This window comes from Bufo gargarizans, chromosome 2 (genome assembly GCF_014858855.1).
Source record: "Bufo gargarizans isolate SCDJY-AF-19 chromosome 2, ASM1485885v1, whole genome shotgun sequence".
NCBI lineage: Eukaryota > Metazoa > Chordata > Amphibia > Anura > Bufonidae > Bufo > Bufo gargarizans.
The window spans coordinates 47918664-47937469 of record NC_058081.1 but is presented as its reverse complement, the minus strand read 5'-3'; the positions used below and the strand labels follow the sequence as shown (position 1 = coordinate 47937469).

General features: G+C 45.3%; 4 non-coding genes across 4 annotated transcripts; 3 read left to right on the top strand and 1 right to left on the bottom strand.

The window, feature by feature from the left end:
- Positions 1 to 998: 998 nt before the first annotated feature.
- Positions 999 to 1083, bottom strand: TRNAR-UCU. Its single transcript is given in 2 exon segments — positions 999 to 1034; positions 1047 to 1083. It is a non-coding gene; the product is annotated as a tRNA-Arg (tRNA).
- Positions 1084 to 10142: 9059 nt separating this feature from the next.
- On the top strand, positions 10143 to 10213 carry TRNAG-GCC. The gene has a single exon. It is a non-coding gene; the product is annotated as a tRNA-Gly (tRNA).
- A 753-nt stretch (positions 10214 to 10966) lies between these two features.
- TRNAG-GCC lies at positions 10967 to 11037 on the top strand. The gene has a single exon. It is a non-coding gene; the product is annotated as a tRNA-Gly (tRNA).
- A 635-nt stretch (positions 11038 to 11672) lies between these two features.
- On the top strand, positions 11673 to 11743 carry TRNAG-GCC. Its single transcript has one exon. It is a non-coding gene; the product is annotated as a tRNA-Gly (tRNA).
- The last annotated feature ends 7063 nt before the right edge of the window (positions 11744 to 18806 follow it).

Here is an 18806-nt window from a genome sequence, read left to right as displayed (position 1 = left end):
GAGTAGTGTATGAGGAGATGATGGGGGAGTAGTGTATGAGGAGATCATGGGGGAGTAGTATATGAGGAGATCATGGGGTAGTAGTATATATGGAGATAATGGGGTAGTAGTATATGATATGATGGGGGAGTAGTGTATGAGATGATAGGGGTAGTAGTATATGAGGAGATGATGGGGTAGTAGTATATGAGGAGATGATGGGGTAGTAGTGTATGAGGAGATGATGGGGTAGTAGTATATGAGGAGATGATGGGGAGTAGTGTATGAGGAGATGATGGGGGAGTAGTGTATGAGGAGATGATGGGGTAGTAGTATACGAGGAGATGATGGGGGAGTAGTATATGAGGAGATGATGGGGTAGTAGTGTATATGGAGATAATGGGGTAGTAGTATATGATATGATGGGGGAGTAGTGTATGAGATGATAGGGGTAGTAGTATATGAGGAGATGATGGGGTAGTAGTATATGAGGAGATGATGGGGTAGTAGTGTATGAGGAGATGGGGGAGTAGTATACGAGGAGATGATGGGGTAGTAGTATACGAGGAGATGATGGGGTAGTAGTATATGAGGAGATGATGGGGAGTAGTATATGAGGAGATGATGGGGTAGTAGTATATGAGGAGATGATGGGGGGGGGGGCACACTTTGATGATCGTACATATGGAGCGGTATTTGTTCCTGCGATGTTTCTCCCACTCTCTGCAGCTGTCACCCTTAGTGCCTGTACACACTGGCAGAGTCCGCACTGTGTGACTTCATGCTGAGATGTGTGTAGTTAGCGCAGCGGAACCGCGTCTGTGTCCTGGGGCCGGCTCTGTGGATCCCAGAATGAGCCCCTCACTGTCAGGACGCCCCCCATCACTGACCACAGAGCCCCTCACTGTCAGGACGCCCCCCGACTCTCCTCCTCAGTCTCTGACAGAAAAGACGGCGCCGGAAATAAAATAAATAAAAAAAAGCATAAAATAAGCCGATATCGGAGGAGGAAAAAAAAGCGACTCTGGTGGGACTCGAACCCACAACCTTTGAATGACTGCACCTGCTAGAAGTCCAATGCGCTATCCATTGCGCCACAGAGCCACGTGTCCTGAGAGCTCAGCAGCGAGGAAGAGAAGCTTCAGCATCAGGGGAGCGCGAGCAGAGACTGTGCTCGGGGCGGGGACTGGATGACGTCAGAATCTTATTATATGATCATTATCTAACAGTACATTATATAGTCATTATCTAACAGTACAGTATATTGTCATTATCTAACAGTACAGTACATTATATGGTCATTATCTTATAGTACAGTATATTACATAGTCATTATCTAACAGTACATTATATAGTCATTATCTAACAGTACAGTACATTATATAGTCATTATCTTATAGTACAGTATATTATATAGTCATTATCTAATTGTATAGTATATTATATAGTCATTATCTAATAGTACAGTACATTATATAGTCATTATCTAATTGTATAGTATATTATATAGTCATTATCTAATAGTACAGTACATTATATGGTCATTATCTAATTGTATAGTATATTATATAGTCATTATCTAATAGTACAGTATATTATATGGTTATAATCTAACAGTACAGTATATAGTCAGGATATAATCTTACAGTATATTATATGGGTATAATCTAACAGTACAGTACAGTATATAGTCAGGATATAATCGTACAGTACAGTACAGTATATAGTCAGGATATAATCTTACAGTACAGTATATTATATGGTTATTATCTAATAGTACAGTATATAGTCAGGATATAATCTTACAGTACAGTACAGTATATAGTCAGGATATAATCGTACAGTACAGTATATAGTCAGGATATAATCTTACAGTACAGTACAGTATATAGTCAGGATATAATCTTACAGTACAGTACAGTATATAGTCAGGATATAATCTTACAGTACAGTACAGTATATAGTCAGGATATAATCGTACAGTACAGTACAGTATATAGTCAGGATATAATCTTACAGTACAGTACAGTATATAGTCAGGATATAATCGTACAGTACAGTACAGTATATAGTCAGGATATAATCTTACAGTACAGTACAGTATATAGTCAGGATATAATCGTACAGTACAGTATATTATATAGTCAGGATATAGTCAGGATATAATCTTACAGTACAGTACAGTATATAGTCAGGATATAATCGTACAGTACAGTATATAGTCAGGATATAATCTTACAGTACATGGCTGTTACATTACAGGATTAGTGTATTACATTATACTGACCGTCTAATGTACTGATCATATAATATAAGGTTATATAATATACTGACCGAGTATTGTTAGATACCGGCTCTATAATATGTTATAGAAGACATTATACATTTTTTATAGCCAGTATCTAACAGTATCTGATACACGGTCAGTATATTGTATAACCCTATATATTATATGATCAGTACATCACATTATACGGTCAGTATGTGATATCGTCCTATATTATATGCAGTTCTTTCTCCTTGTATCCCAACTGCCATACACCCGGTCACATGACCCTTATCAGCCAATAGCAGCTCGCAGGCCCTAAGTCTCCACATACACACAGTTTTACTCCAGTTTTCTATAACAACCCAGCCGTATTTCTTCACTGCTGTAGGTCAGCTTGAAAGGGGCAGGGCGCTGTGGATGACACTGTTAGACTGGGTTCACACGGGCGTCACGTTTTGGCTCAGGATGCGTCCCGGGTGCATTGTGGCAAACCCACGCGAGTAGGTACCCAATTGCAGTCAGTTTTGCACACGCGTGATAAAAAACCGACTGTGGTACCCAGACCCGGACTTCTTCACTGAAGTTCAGGTTTGGGTTCGGTGTTGTGTAGATGTAATTATTTTCCCTTAACATGGTGGTTATAAAGGAAAATAATAGCATTCTTTAATACAGAATGCTTAGGACAAGGTCAATTGAGGGTTAAAAAAATAATAAAAATGAACTCACCTCCTCCAATTGCTTGCGTAGCTGCTGATCTCCTGTTCTTTCTTCAGGACCTGTCAAAGGACCTGTGGTGACGTCATTGAGCTCATCACATGGTCCATCACCATGATGATGGACCATGTGATTGGCCCATGTGATGTGACGTTACCACAGGTCCTTTAGCCGGCAGCTCATGATTAAAGAAGTAAGAAGAGACCGGCAGCTACGCGATCAAGAGGAGAAGGTGAGTTCATTGTTTTAATTTTTTTAACCCTCAATTGACCTTGTACTATGCATTCTGTATTAAAGAATGCTATTATTTTCCCTTATAACCATGTTATAGAGGAAAATAATACAGTGAATAGACTGTCACCTAGCAACCATGCGTGAAAATCGCACCGCATCCGCACTTGCTTGCGATTTTCACGCAGCCCCATTCACTTCTATGGGGCCTGCGTTGCGTGAAAAACGCACAACATAGAACATGCTGCGATTTTCACGCAGCGCACAAGTGATGCATGAAAATCACCGCTCATGTGCACAGCCCCATAGAAATGAATGGGTCCGGATTCAGTGCGGGTGCAATGCGTTCACCGCCCGCATTGCACCCGCGTGGAAATCTGTGAACCCAGCCTTAAGGGAGCAGAGTGCTGTGGAGGTCACAGTTAAGGGGACGGTCCGCTATGGAGGTCAGTGTTCAGGGGCAGATTGCTGTAGAGGCCACTGTTAAGGGGGCGGGTGTTGTAGAAATCACTGTTAAGGAGATGGAGTACTGCGGAGGTCACTAATAAAGGGGCAGCCGCTGTGGAGGTCACTGTTAAAGGGACGAGCCGCTGTGGACATCACTGTTAAGGGGGCAGGATGCTGTGAAGGTAATTGTTAAAGGGGGGGGGGGGGGGGCGCTGTGGAGGTCTCTGTTAAGGGGGGCAGGGAACAGTGGAGGTCACAGGGATGGTCCGCTATGGAGGTCAGTGTTAAGGGGCGGAGTGCTGTAGAGGTCACTGTTAAGGGGGCAGGCGACTGTGGAGGTCATTAATAAAGGTGTAGCTGCTGTGGAGGTCACTGTTAAGGGGCAGGTTATTGTGGAAATCTCTAAGGAGATGGGGTACTGTGGAGGTCACTAATAAAGGGGTGGCCGCTGTCGAGGTCACTGTTAAAGGGGAGGGCGCTGTGGATGTTACTGTTAAGGGGGCAGGCTGCTGTGGAGGTCACTGTTAAGAGAAGAACTGACTGTGGAGGCCACTATTAAAGGGGCAGCGGGGTACTGTGAGGTCACTGTTAAGGCAGCGGGGTACTGTGAGGTCACTGTTAAGGCAGCGGGGTACTGTGAGGTCACTGTTAAGGCAGCGGGGTACTGTGAGGTCACTGTTAAGGCAGCGGGGTACTGTGAGGTCACTGTTAAGGCAGCGGGGTACTGTGAGGTCACTGTTAAGGCAGCGGGGTACTGTGAGGTCACTGTTAAGGCAGCGGGGTACTGTGAGGTCACTGTTAAGGCAGCGGGGTACTGTAGCAGTTACTGTTATAGGAGGCCTCTGTAGAAGGGGCTGGGAATGGTGGAGGTCACAGTTAAGGGGACTGTAACCTATGTCAGTATTAAGGGGCGGGTGCTGTAGAGGTCACTGTCAAGGGGGTGTAGTGCTATGGAGGTCACTGTTTAAGAGGCGGGCTGCTGTGAAGGTCAAAGGTAAGGGGGTGCGCTGCTGTGAAGGTCAAAGGTAAAGGGGGGGCTGCTGTGGAGGTTAAAGGTAAGGGGGTGGGCTGCTGTGGAGGTCCTATTTTAAGGAGGCGGGGCACTGTGGGGGGGGGTCAGTGTTAAGGGGTGGGGTGCTGTGGAGGTCACTGTTAAGGGGGTGTGGTGCTGTAGAGGTCACTGTCATGGTGGATACTGTCGATATCTTTTAAACGACACACACAACCATCAAATGAAATAGAAGAAATATACCGTGAGAAGCCAGGTCCTTCAGCTAGTATATATTATATGATCAGTACATTACATTATACAGTCAGTATATTATATGATGGGTCTATTACATTACACAATCCAGACCTCAGAATCTCAGACATCATGTGACCACTGATGACACGTGTCCAGGAAGTGTGTCTCAGGGACAGAAGTGTGAACATCACACCTGCACTCATTTACACATGGGGGGGGGGGGGGTTGTCTACTACCTGCTGTGTCCTTAGCTCTGCTATTATCAGGCAAGCTTCAGTCCCAACCGCACAATGAGAACTAACAGAGTCTCGGAGAATGTCCCTTCAAGAGAAACCTGGAGCGGCACAGTATAAATGGGGCAGTTGGAAAAGCTCTTCCACATAAGGGCACCTTGATTGAAGGGTTTATGAATGTGCCAGTCAGTGGGCAGTAACGGAGCACAAATTAATTTTTGGAGCAAAGAGTCCATGATCTATTCTTGCATTGACCACTCTTTGCTCTTTCTACAATGGTCCAAAGTAGTCCTTCAAGGCGGTGACACAACCCATGTGGGATGGAATGGAATGTAAACAGGAACAGAGGCACACTTCTTTAGAAAGGGATCAAAGCTTCCACAAACATGTAGGTGTGAAGAACTCTACTCGGACACACTTCTTGACACAAGTTGGCCTAAAGCCATGTAGACACCACCTGGAATCCTACTTAACACTTCTATGATATCATCACCCTGGATCCTGGGAACAAGTCTCCCATAGTATTCTCGTTGAGACTCATAACAGTGAGATTTGGGTAGGAAAAACCTCACAAGCCTAATAGATCTTACCAAGTGCGTTGTACTCAATGTCTTCCATGAATAAATTATGGGCCTGATCATTGGACAGGAGATTTGGGTCATGTGTGGCCAGCTCTAGACATGTTAGATGTAAATTCTAGCGATTGAAGGATTAAAAGCAGCCCAAACATATTACATCAAAGTCAGCCAAACCCAGTGGCGTGCCCAAGTCATTTCTCTGGCACCCCCCCCCCCAATAATTGACCACATACCTCTTACATCCAGGGACATCTCCTGTCATGTAGACCTTTCCTCTTCTCCTCCATTAGACCGCCATGAGAAATTCTTTCAGCCGCATCTCGTCTCTACAGAGTTTGTAACACAGACATGTTAGATTTCTAAATTTTTCCATCAACCTCCCAATCCTGGTGTCCTCACAGTGTCATCCTGCTGCCACCCCCAATACCTGTGCCCGGTGTGCCCCCCAATGTCCCAGGTACTATACTGCTGAAAAAATAGTGACCCCCCCAGTAGACATAATGGGGTCATTTATCAAACTGGTGTAAAGTAGAACTGGATTTCCAAAAGAGCTGTCAAATATGAGAGGTGGAATCTGATTGGCTGCTATGGGCAACTAAGCCAGTTCTACTTTACACCAGTTTGACAAATGACCCCAAATGGTCCTATAGTGTCTACAGCAGCTCTAATGTCCCCTACAGTGCCCCAGTAATAATAACACCCTATATTGTGCTCCAGGCAATAATCCCTGTATAGTGTCCCCAGAAATAATAGAATGGCCCCTACAGTGCCTCACCAATAGAAAGGCCCCCATGCTGCCCCCCACACAGTACTGTCCCCCACACTGCCCCCATACAGTAGTGTCCCCCACGCTGCCCCCCACACAGTAATTTCCCCCACACTGCACCCCACACAGTAATTTCACCCACACTGCCCCCACACAATAGTGTCCCCCACACTGCCCCCATACAGTAGCATCCCCCACACAGTAATTTCCCCCACGCTGCCCCCCACACAGTAATTTCACCCACACTGCCCCCACACAATAGTGTCCCCCACACTGCCCCCATACAGTAGCATCCCCCACACAGTAATTTCCCCCACACTGCACCCCACACAGTAGTGTCCCCTATGCTGCCCCCACACAGTAGTGTCCTCCACACAGTAGTGTCCCCCCACGCTGCCCCCCACACAGTAGTGTCCCCCATGCTGCCCCCCACACAGTAATTTCCCCCCACGCTGCCCCCACACAATAGTCCCCCCACACAGTAGTGTCCCCACACTGCCCCCATACAGTAGTGTCCCCCACACAGTAGTCTCCCCCACGCTGCCCCCACACAGTAGTGTCTCCCACGCTGCCCCCCACACAGTAGTGTCCCCCACGCTGCCCCCACACAGTAGTGTCCCCCACACTGCCCCCCATACAGTAGTGTCCCCCACACTGCCCCCACACAGTAGTGACCTCCACACAGTAGTGTCCCCTATGCTGCCCCCACACAGTAGTGTCCTCCACACAGTAGTGTCCCCCACGCTGCCCCCCACACAGTAGTGTCCCCCACGCTGCCCCCCACACAGTAATTTCCCCCCACGCTGCCCCCACACAATAGTCCCCCCACACAGTAGTGTCCCCCACACTGCCCCCATACAGTAGTGTCCCCCACACAGTAGTCTCCCCCACGCTGCCCCCACACAGTAGTGTCTCCCACGCTGCCCCCCACACAGTAGTGTCCCCCACGCTGCCCCCACACAGTAGTGTCCCCCACACTGCCCCCCATACAGTAGTGTCCCCCACACTGCCCCCACACAGTAGTGTCCTCCACACAGTAGTGTCCCCTATGCTGCCCCCACACAGTAGTGTCCTCCACACAGTAGTGTCCCCCATGCTGCCCCCCACACAGTAGTGTCCCCCATGCTGCCCCCCACACAGTAATTTCCCCCCACGCTGCCCCCACACAATAGTCCCCCCACACAGTAGTGTCCCCCACACTGCCCCCATACAGTAGTGTCCCCCACACAGTAGTCTCCCCCACGCTGCCCCCACACAGTAGTGTCCCCCACGCTGCCCCCCACACAGTAGTGTCCCCCACACTGCCCCCCACACAGTAGTGTCCCCCACACTGCCCCCACACAGTAGTGTCTCCCACACTGCCCCCACACAGTAGTGTCTCCCACGCTGCCCCCACACAGTAGTGTCCCCCACGCTGCCCCCACACAGTAGTGTCCCCCACATTGCCATCCCTCCCATAATAAATTCCCCCCCCTACTGTGCCACACAGTATCCCACCATATTCCCCCCACGTCCTCCTGTGTGCACCCCCCTCATGTCCCCCAAAGTTGCCACATTATAAAATAAAATAAAAGTTTGCCCCCACACGTCCTCTGTCCACCCCGGCCCCCTCATGTCCCCCAAAGTTGACACATAAAAGAAAAAAAGAAAAGAAAAGAAAGAAGGAAACCCTAAAGCTAAATACTTACCTGCGCTTGCTTGCAGAGTCCCGGCACTGTGCTGCTGAGTCCCGGCACGGGCGCACGCTGACGTCAATACGCGCGCCTGCGCCGGGATTTCACTACCGCATAGGCTTCAGGCCTACTAGGCCTGAAGCCTATGGCGGTGATCGGCGGCGGGGCAGGGAACTATGCACCCCGCTCCCTGCCCTGTCGCAGTATGTGGGACTGGGTCATGGGTGTTGTATTGATGGAAGCGCTCATTGCTTCTGGGCCTGCTGGCACCCCCGTCAGAGCCGGCACCCGGGGCACGCCACTGGTCAAACCCAACAGTTATGGTGGAAGTGGGCAACTATCTAATGAATATGAGAGTGAACCATTGTAAATAGCAATCAAACACCAAGATGTGGGCCTTCTCATAACATCTACAGTACCTGGCACAGTGGTGTTGCTCTACTTTAGGGGCCATTGATTAGGTCCAGTTAAATATTCTTAGATCTTTTTACAGGAGCTACATATTCTCTTATAACATGGTTTTTAAAGGAAATATTGGTCCTTCGGTATGAAAAGTGTGTCCAAAAATGAGGTCATATTTTACTTGGTAACTAGTCATAGCCCACCTTTTCTGAAGCATTTCCAAAGATGGACCTTAAAGTGGTTGTGCAAGATTTTCATAACAATGACTTTTCCTCAGGACACGTGCACCACCACGCTACGTCCACAGTGCCGACTGATTCATGTTACATTTTCCTCAGGTTAGGTCATCAATATCTGGTCGTTGGAGGTCTGACTCCTGGCACCTCTGCTGATCAGCTATTTGTAGAGGCTTTGGCGCTCCTGTGAGGAGGGGGGGGGGGGGGGGGGGGCAAGCTGCGATACCAAACACAGTTGCTATCCAATAGACAGTTAGTTGGCGGGAGTGCGGGGTGTAGGACCTCCACCAATCTGATATTGATGACCTATCCTCAGGAAAAGTAATCAGTATTAAACACCCAGAAAACCACCTTAAGCAGTTACAACAGGCTACAAGGGCACAAGTCTTTTAAAACAGTTCTGACACATGGCCCAATACTTTTTATCATCTTAAATCATGGACCTACAGCAAGAAGTCCAATGTGGAAGAGTACAGCTGGCCATACACATTATACTTTTGTTGGCTAATAACGGTGGGTTCGGCCAACACATTAATACGCATAGAGAGCTCCTGACTCTCACCCGTCAGATGATCTTGAGGGAGACCACCACTCAATTCAAACTACGACTAAAAGCCTGGGGCGGACTAGGAACTTAAAATGGCCCTGGAAAAAAAAAATTAAAGTGGCCCCATGTTGTAGGCCACTGCTGTCCTCCTACTCCAGTTTCTTCAGGATGGCAATACAGTTGAAATTAGGAATAAAGAGGGCACCTGTGGTTGCCGGTCAGGTACATAACAATTTGAGGACCCCAGTTTTAATTAACTCTGGGAGCAACATATCATTACTTATCTGGCTGGTGGCCGTGAGGACCGCTCAGGCAGCACACTAGGAAATTTTACTGTCTATGGCCAATCCACTCATGCTAGCAGAGGTCTTATGGGGTCCCCCATCCACATGCGAGACCAAACCACCAGATTATCATGTCTATTGCCAGCTTTATTTCTGATTTCTTGTAGGATATTTCCCTTGTACTTCTCATGGTGAACCCATCACCAGATGTTCAGGTCACACTCCAGGGAAGAGAAGTGAGAAAGACACATGTCACACCTCCTTCCAGCACACTCCTCATCACATCAATCAGAAGGTTTTATTAGAAGACAAATGGTAGATGCCAAGCAAAAAAAAAAACTGAAGGTCCACATTCACCAGATGGCTCCTGAAAGGTCTCCAGGCTAGGAGATCTCCCTTCTAAGTACAGTCTCCTAAGAAGAAACCAAAAAGACAACCCTCTGCTATAAGATAAAAAGAAGCCACTGTCCTTACATCAAGACCAGTAGGGCTTTAGCAGTTCTGAAAATCGTTTCCATGTGCAGCTCTATCATCCAAGCATTGGTGGTTCAGTGGTAGAATTCTCGCCTGCCACGCGGGAGGCCCGGGTTCGATTCCCGGCCAATGCAGGTATATCTTTTGTTTCATGACTTACCATATTATTTTTGATATGTGAGGAATTGATCTCCTTCATGATGTAGTGTCCTACAGTAAATCCCTCCATGTAGATGCTGGTGACTTATAGACTATGTACAGGGTGTCCGGCAGACATGTCTCCACATCTGGACAGAAGATCCAGACTCTGTGGAAGGAGGGGGCGGGGGGGGGGGGGGGGGGGTGTACTGGATATTTTTTTTTTTTTCATAATTGACTTTATTATCTGCAATTTGTCAGGAATTGATCTCCTCTGTGATGTGTTCTATAGTAAATCCCTCCATGCAAATGCTGGTGACAGTAGTCCAATCAATCATACACCATTCTGACCATCTGAACCAGCTCAGATCATCTTTATAGGATAGACTTTCTGGTAGGCTCTTCTACATGTACTTCTCATGGAGAACCCATCACCAGGTGTTCAGGTCCCACTCCAGAGAAGTGAGAAGGACACATGTCACACCTCCTTCCAACACACTCCTCATCACATCAATCAGAAGGTTTTATTAGAAGACAAATGGAAGATGCCAAGCAAAAAAAAAAAAAAACAGATGGTTCCTGGAAGGTCTCCAGGCTAGGAGATCTCCCTTCTAAGTACAGTCTTCTAAGAAAAAACCAAAAAGACAACCCTCTGCTATAAGATGAAGAGAAGCCACTGTCCTTACATCGTCACCAGTAGGGCTTTAGCAGTTCTGAAAAACGTTTCCAAGTGCAGATCATTCATCCAAGCATTGGTGGTTCAGTGGTAGAATTCTCGCCTGCCACGCGGGAGGCCCGGGTTCGATTCCCGGCCAATGCAGGAATATTTTTTTTGTTTCATGACTTACTTATATTATTTTTGATATGTGAAGAATTGATCTCCTTCATGATGTAGTGTCCTATAGTAAATCCCTCCATGTAGATGTTAGTGACCTTATAGACTATGTACAGGGTGACACATCTGGTCTCCACATCTGGACAATTTAATAATTGACTTTATTATCTGCAATTTGTCAGGAATTGATCTCCTCTGTGATGCAGGGTCCTATAGTAAATACCTCCATGCAAATGCTGGTGACAGTAGTTCACCAGCATATGCATGGAGGGATTTACTATAGGACACTACATCACAGAGGAGATCAATTCCTGACAAATTGACAAATTGCAGATAATAAAGTCATTTATGAAATGAACCAGCTCAGATCATCTTCATAGGATAGACTTTCTGGTAGTCTCTTCTACATGTACTTCTCATGGAGAACCCATCACCAGGTGTTCAGGTCACACTCCAGACAAGTGAGAAGGACACATGTCACACCTCCTTCCAGCACACTCCTCATCACATCAGTCAGAAGGTTTTATTAGAAGACCATTCATTCCATCAGCAGCAGAAAAGCTGGAACTTGCTTTGAAGAAGTTTTGAAAAAGTTTTGCTAAGTGAGTTGAAATACCAAAGCATTGGTGGTTCAGTGGTAGAATTCTCGCCTGCCACGCGGGAGGCCCGGGTTCGATTCCCGGCCAATGCAGGAAAAAAATTTTACTTTATTTTTTATATAATTTATTTGATTATCTGTAATTTGTCAGGAATTGATCTCCTCCATAATGTACAGTAATGGAATAAATCCTCATATAGATGCTGGTGAACGTGTAGACTATGTTCAGGGTGTCAGGCAGACATTTCTCCACATCTGGACAGAAGATCTTGGCTCTGAGTTTTTGATTTTTTTCAAACAGAAATTCAGAGAATTTCCTTTTCAGCAGCTGCTGGGAATATTTCACACCGCAATTTCCCCTTATTTTACAAATCCTATGTACATAGAATGAGGAGGTCACAACGTGTAGAAGAAATAATGGGAAAAATAAACAGAAAAAAACTAAAATTTATTTGGGTACAGTCAGTATATGAAGGCCGAATTATTATCTGTGTCACACAACGTGGACGACTTTTATTACACAATGAAGTCCAGATGTCCGCCTAGGACACGGACCAGGAGGCCCCCGGAGACGATTCAGGTCTGTCAAGTAGTTTGTGCCCCCTGAACGTCCACACAGAAAAATGAAGGTGGGAATTGCCCAATACAGGTCCATGTGCCGTCCGCAGACCAAAAATATGGGGCTATTCACATGGTCAGTTTTTTAACAGCCAGCGGATAGCAGCTTTCAAAAAATAGATCATATCCTATTTTTGGTCACTTTTACGGCCAGATCTCCTTGAAATCAATGGGATTGTTTTTAACGGCCTGTGGGACAGGAGTGCGCCCATCTAATGGCCGTTAAAAAGGGTACACTTGGGGAAAAGCCGTTCAGGGGTTAAAAAAAATACACAGGGACACTCGCTTTTCACTGGAGGCAGCAGGACCTGTGCTTGCAGCTTGATGACATCATCATCATCTGAGAGCACCAGGTCCTGCTACCTCCAGTGAGTAGTGAGTGTCCTCATGTGTGCAAGCCGATTAATAGCATTAATAATACTGGCGGCACTAATTAATAATGCTGGGAGCCACTATTGGAATCATTAATAGTACTGGAAGTCACTAATGGGGGCAATAATAATAATACTGGCGGCACTAATGGGAGCATTAATAATACTGGGGGGGGGGAGTAATAAGGCATTAATAATACTGGGGGGGGAGTAATGAGGCATTAATAATACTGGGGGAGGGGGGGGGGGAGTAATTAGGCATTAATAACACTTGGGGGGGGGGGGGGGTAATGAGGCATTAATAGTACCGGAAGCCACTTATAGTGGCATTCTTTATATTGAGATCCTCTCCCAGATATCAAAACTGGACAGCAAAAGCCTAATACTGGGGAGATACTAAGGGGACATCAATAATACGGGGGCCAATAATGGGGGCAATACTGGAGCATTAATAATACAAGGGCCACTAATATGGACATTAATAATATGGGGGGCATAAATGGGGGCATTAGTAATACTTTGGGTCAATAATGTGGCATTAATAATATAGGGGGCAATAATGGAACATAGGGTCCACTAATGGGGGCATTACTAATACTGGGGCAATAATGAGGGCATTAATAATACGGGGGGCAATAATGGGGGCATTAATAATATGGGGGCAATAAGGGGGGCATTAATAATATGGGGGCAATAATAAGGGCATTAATAATACGGGGGGAAATAATGAGGGCATTAATAATACGGGGGCAATAATGGGGCATTAATAATACTAGGGTCCACTAATGGGAGCAGTAATAATACGGGGGCACTAATGGGGCATTAATAATATGGAGAGCAATAATAGGGCATTAATAATAATAGGGGTTAATAATGGGGGCAATAATAATACGGGGGCAATAATGGAGCATTAATAATATGGAGGGCAATAATGGGGAATTAATAATATTAGGGGCCACTAATGGGGCATTAATACTATGGGGGCAATAATGGGGCATTAATAATACTAGGACCCACTAATGGGGACATTGATAATACTGGGGGCAATAATGGAGCATTAATAATATGGGGGGAAATAATGGGGCATTAATAATATTAGGGGCCACTAATGGGGCATTAATAATATGGGGGGCAATAATGGGGCATGAATAATACTAGGATCCACTAATGGGGGCATTAAAAATACTGTGGGCAATAATGAGGGCATTAATAATACGGGGCAATAATGGGGGCATTAATAATACAGGGGGCACTAATGGAGCATTAATAATATGGGGGGCACTAATGGGGCATCAATAATATGGGGAGCAATAATGGGGCTTTAATAATACTGGGGGCCAATAATGGGGGCAATAATAATACGGGGGCAATAATGGGGCATTAATAATATGGGGGGGCAATAATGTGGAATTCATAATACCATGGGCAAATAATGGGGCATTCATAATATGGGGGGCAATAATGGAGCATTAATAATATGGGGGGGCAATAATGGGGAATGAATTGTACTAGGGGCCAATAATGGGGGCATAAATAATAAGGGGGCAATAATGGGGCATTACTAGTACTGGAAGGGTACTAAGGAGACTTGAATGATACTGGGGTGACTATTGGGGGCATTTGATGTCCAGAGGGGCATTATGTATACTGAGGGCAGTGCAGAGGTTGAGATAAAAAATAAAAAAAAGCCAATTGAATTCATCTGTTTTTAACGGGCGGAAAATGGCTGCACCGACGGTTGAGACTTGGCCATGAAAGGTGTCCATTTTCAACCAATGTTTTTTTCACCGTCGTGTGAATGTGCCCTTACGGTTTGGCTACGCGGCTATCTTGGTCACACGACTTACACATTTGCTGTGACGCAGAGTCTCAAGTAATATAACAGTATTTTTTGTGATTCTTGGGTCACGGTCGCGGCAGACGTGTGAGTTGCCCTCCGACCCCATTAATTTCTATGTTAGGACCACGACAGATGTCACATGACCAAGGTCGTTGTGTAGCCGAACCCTGAGGGCCCGTACACACAGTGGGTTTTACAGTGTTGCCTCCCACTGAGATATATGGGGGGCAGAAAAGACACAGCCGAGGGCAAGTTTTTTGGCAACATTTCCTCTCAGCTGTCCAGGCTAAAATTACGCTGGAAAACCTGCTGTGTGAATGGGTCCTAAAGGTCCACAGCCACCAGATGACTCCTGGAATGTCTCCAGGCTAGGACATCTTCTGACAACAATAGACAGCCCTCTACTAGAAGGTTTTATGAACTTTCGTTGCATACCCAAGCATTGGTGGTTCAGTGGTGGAAATCTCGCCTGCCACGCGGGAGGCCCAGCTTTGATTCCTGGCTAATGCATGGTCTAAGCTTTTTATTAATATTATAATTGTACTTTTATAGTATGATTTAAATGTGATCCCCTTCATTGTCCTGTGTGGTTTAGACCATGTATGTGGACATCACAGTCAGTGTCAGGCTCCTTATACATGGAGTTCTCCTCAGTTCTCCACATCATCACATCCCCCCAGACACATCTGTGCAGAACATCCTGGGACTAGTATTTTTTCTTAAAGTGAAATTCAGAGATTAAAGGAATAATCTAAGAATGCTTAAAGGAATTGTCCATGTCATTTGTTTTTATTTCTGAAAACTGCCTGGGGCCTGGTAGAATAATAAAAAATCTTTCCACTCACCGGCCCAGGTCCTTCTAATTCAGTGCCACCGCTCCCCCCGAAACCCAAAAGCCCCTGACCTCCCACCGACTACGTATAGTTGTGGCTGCTGTAGTGAGGTACTGTACCTCATGGAGGCCAGTGATTGGCTACAGGGGTACACAGGACATCAACACTGTAGTCACAACAATATGTCATTGGCTGCTGCCCAGGAAGAGGATGGAGCAGCAGCGCTGGAGCGGAAGGGTATGGGAAGGTGAGTGTAAGTGTTTTTAAAATTTTATGAGGCCCCAAAAATAAAGTGGGCACCCCCTTTAAACTGTCAAAAACTTTTTTTTTTCTGCTTATTTTGGTCACATAAGTTTTTCTGTAGTATTGTGTGATGCTCCATCAGGTGAACATATTTAATCCGATGGAGCGTGCCACAATAGGGATTCATATGACATATGTATGGAAGGTATGTACAGTATAAGGAAGTATTGCTTCTAGTGGAAAATATGGAGCCTGCATGGCAGCACATGGATGCTGTACAGCTGCGTAAGACATTGACTATCGGTGATGGTCTGATGGCCATTGGATGTTTTCTAACTAGCCCATGTGCAATCCCAAAAACTCACCCTCACCTCCTGTCTTGGAGCTAGGTCTTCTTTGTGAAGGAGACTGGAAGGATGGGACCTTTGACAGTCACATCTCCTCAGAACATTTATGAGAGATCAAAGCTTTCCCAAGCGAGAAGGACGCGAGAAGGACATCAGATGGACACACTTCAAGACACCTTGGCCTAAAGTCATTTTGACACCATGTGGAGGTCTGCTCATCATTAACACTTTCATGTGACTGTCACTCTGGATCCTGGGAACAAGTCTTCCGTGCCAGTCACATATATTGAGATTCAGTACAGCAGGCCCTTGATTTGGAAAACCTAGAAACCTTGATGTCTCCAAGGACCAGTGGTCAAACTGGATGCACAATACAAAAATCTGAAGATCATTTTGAAGATTTAGAAAATTCTCTAGTTTTGATATTTTCCGGCAAGTCAGTGGGTGCTAGGCAGAGGTGGGACATGACATTTTTTGGCACCAATGCCCCACCCACCTACCATGTGCCATCAATATTACTGGCACCTTCTTATCCGCATAGGCACTTTTTGGCACCTGGTGTCACTACTAGCGCTATACCACAGAGCCCAGGAGCTATGACCGATCATCAATAAAAAAGGTTTAGGATTTTAACATGCCCGATTTTTCATTCTCACAGAAAATAAGCTGCTACCAGAGGTGTCTGACAGTAGATTATACCCTCTGCCCAATAAAATAAACATTTAGCATGCATGGTCAGTTGAGTGCGTTCATTATTTCAAGTGTATGGACAACATTATAAATAGCGTTAGGTTGACAGTCAATAGACTGATGGATTCCAGTATGGTCCCATCGGTTTATCATGGTAATTATACGTTTGCTATGATGTGTCACCTCAACATCACAACTCAAGGACTTTGAAAGTAAGCTGACCAAAGATTTCATTCATTGTGGCCCAGCTTGCCCAGCCTCCAGATCTTCCATGTCTGACTGTCACGAGATAAACATAAAGGCTTTGGAGATCCAAAAGTGTACGTTCATGGAATATTTCTTCAACCAACCATCTGAAATTTTAACCCAACCATGTGTCGATGACCACCGTTACTCAAGATTGATGCTTTCAAACGAGTTCCTACGGCTTTTGTAAACCCTTTGGTATTTCAAAAGTCACTTTTTGTTCTCATGGTCGACTCTCTAACATGTGCTTTGGTCACACTTCAAGAAAGTATAGAAAGGTGTAATGAGAATGGAGAGGTGAAACACACACATGATACGTAATTCTTCGACTTGTTGTTAGGTTTTATGGCACCACGGAAAATGGAGCAGAAAGGAAGCAAAGTGGTATGAAGGCGGACAGATGTTCAAGGCGCTTCCATAAAAGCTAGCCAAACTAGGTGCACTATTTACCATATATGTCTATGTGGGAGAATAAGACTGGAAACCACTAGAGGTGCTACAAAATGGCATCTTTGGGATTGTGACTTTACTATTAAATGAAGGGGTCCTATTTAATAGGCAATAAAATACAAACATTGGGCCTATTCATATCACAGGCCTCAGTTTTTGGTCTCTGCTAGAGCTAAACATATAAGCTTGTGAGAAGGTTCCTTGCACATATGTCAAATGTATCCACAGGTGCTCATTTGACTGATGAAGCCCTAAAGAGTGTCCTTCTGGCCTTCAATGAGCTACTGTATGTTGGTATACCATTTTCCTACAGAATAGGTAAGCATATTTTTTTAACATGGGATGCTATGACCGAAGTGTGTCACTGCTTGTCTATGGTAACATACATGGGAGGCATCTGTTGGAGGTATATGTTGTGAAATTCTCCCATGGCATACCTCCAACGCACACTGCAGTGTGAATAAACCATTATGCGTAAAGGAGTATTCTGTTAATTTTAAGTTATCCCATAAGAGCAGCCATATGCTTAATCCCATTCTTTATGGAAACTTAAGCTAGAAAGGAGAGAAGGTGGGGTGGGTATCTGGAGATAAATGGATGGAGGGCAAAGTTAAGGATGGAATTGATTTGTAAGTATGTTTGAGACAAGCAGCCCACCTACCCTCAATTCATCTTCAACTCTCCTCCTGCTTGTCCTGTTTATAGAAATTTCTATTCATGTAATTTATGCAAGTCTCTGTTTTGACTATGAAAAGGAAAGGAACTTCACTTTCATGGCAGCCAATGTCAGCCAAACCCTGCTAATGCAACTTCTGACTTCAATGTGGGATACACTATGGGAACATACTCTATGACACCTCTGAAGGACCTGTTGGTAGAACATCAAAGCCTCTGTGGAAGTGTGAGAGATACCAAAAGGCAGCAGGACAATTTTGGCACAATGACTTTATCTCTTCCCGGGCACACTGCATTGCAATAAAAAGGTGACAAACGCTTAGCAATTGTCATGTCCATGTCACCTTCACACTCTTCTCCGGGAAATACTCTTTTCCATGGTTCTCAGAGACCAAGACAGATGTCAAAAGTCCACTGGTCAAGAATGATGATCTCCACCCAAGATAACGCTTATAGCAGAGATAGTTCTATGAAAAATGTTCATATGGTCAATGGAAACAGTTAAGAATGTGCAGATGGGCAATTATGACAACAGCTCCCTGTGAGCAATTGGAAGATGATAGGACCTTGTAGTGGCTTATGTCTGAAGGTTATATTAAATTCCATTATTCTGGAAAATGTTACTTTCGTGATCCAATATAAGTCATAACCATAACCTAGCCAACCAGCCAAGAAACTCCTAATCAGCTTGTGGTTACAAGCTCTTCCTATCCCTCCTTCCCCACATGGTCCATTCAAATCCCAATAATGCAATTCAATGGAGTTGTGTATGGGTACATTATGATATTTTGATGCATTTAGACATGAAAACAAGGGTGTGGAATCCGACTTGTGGTCAAGCTT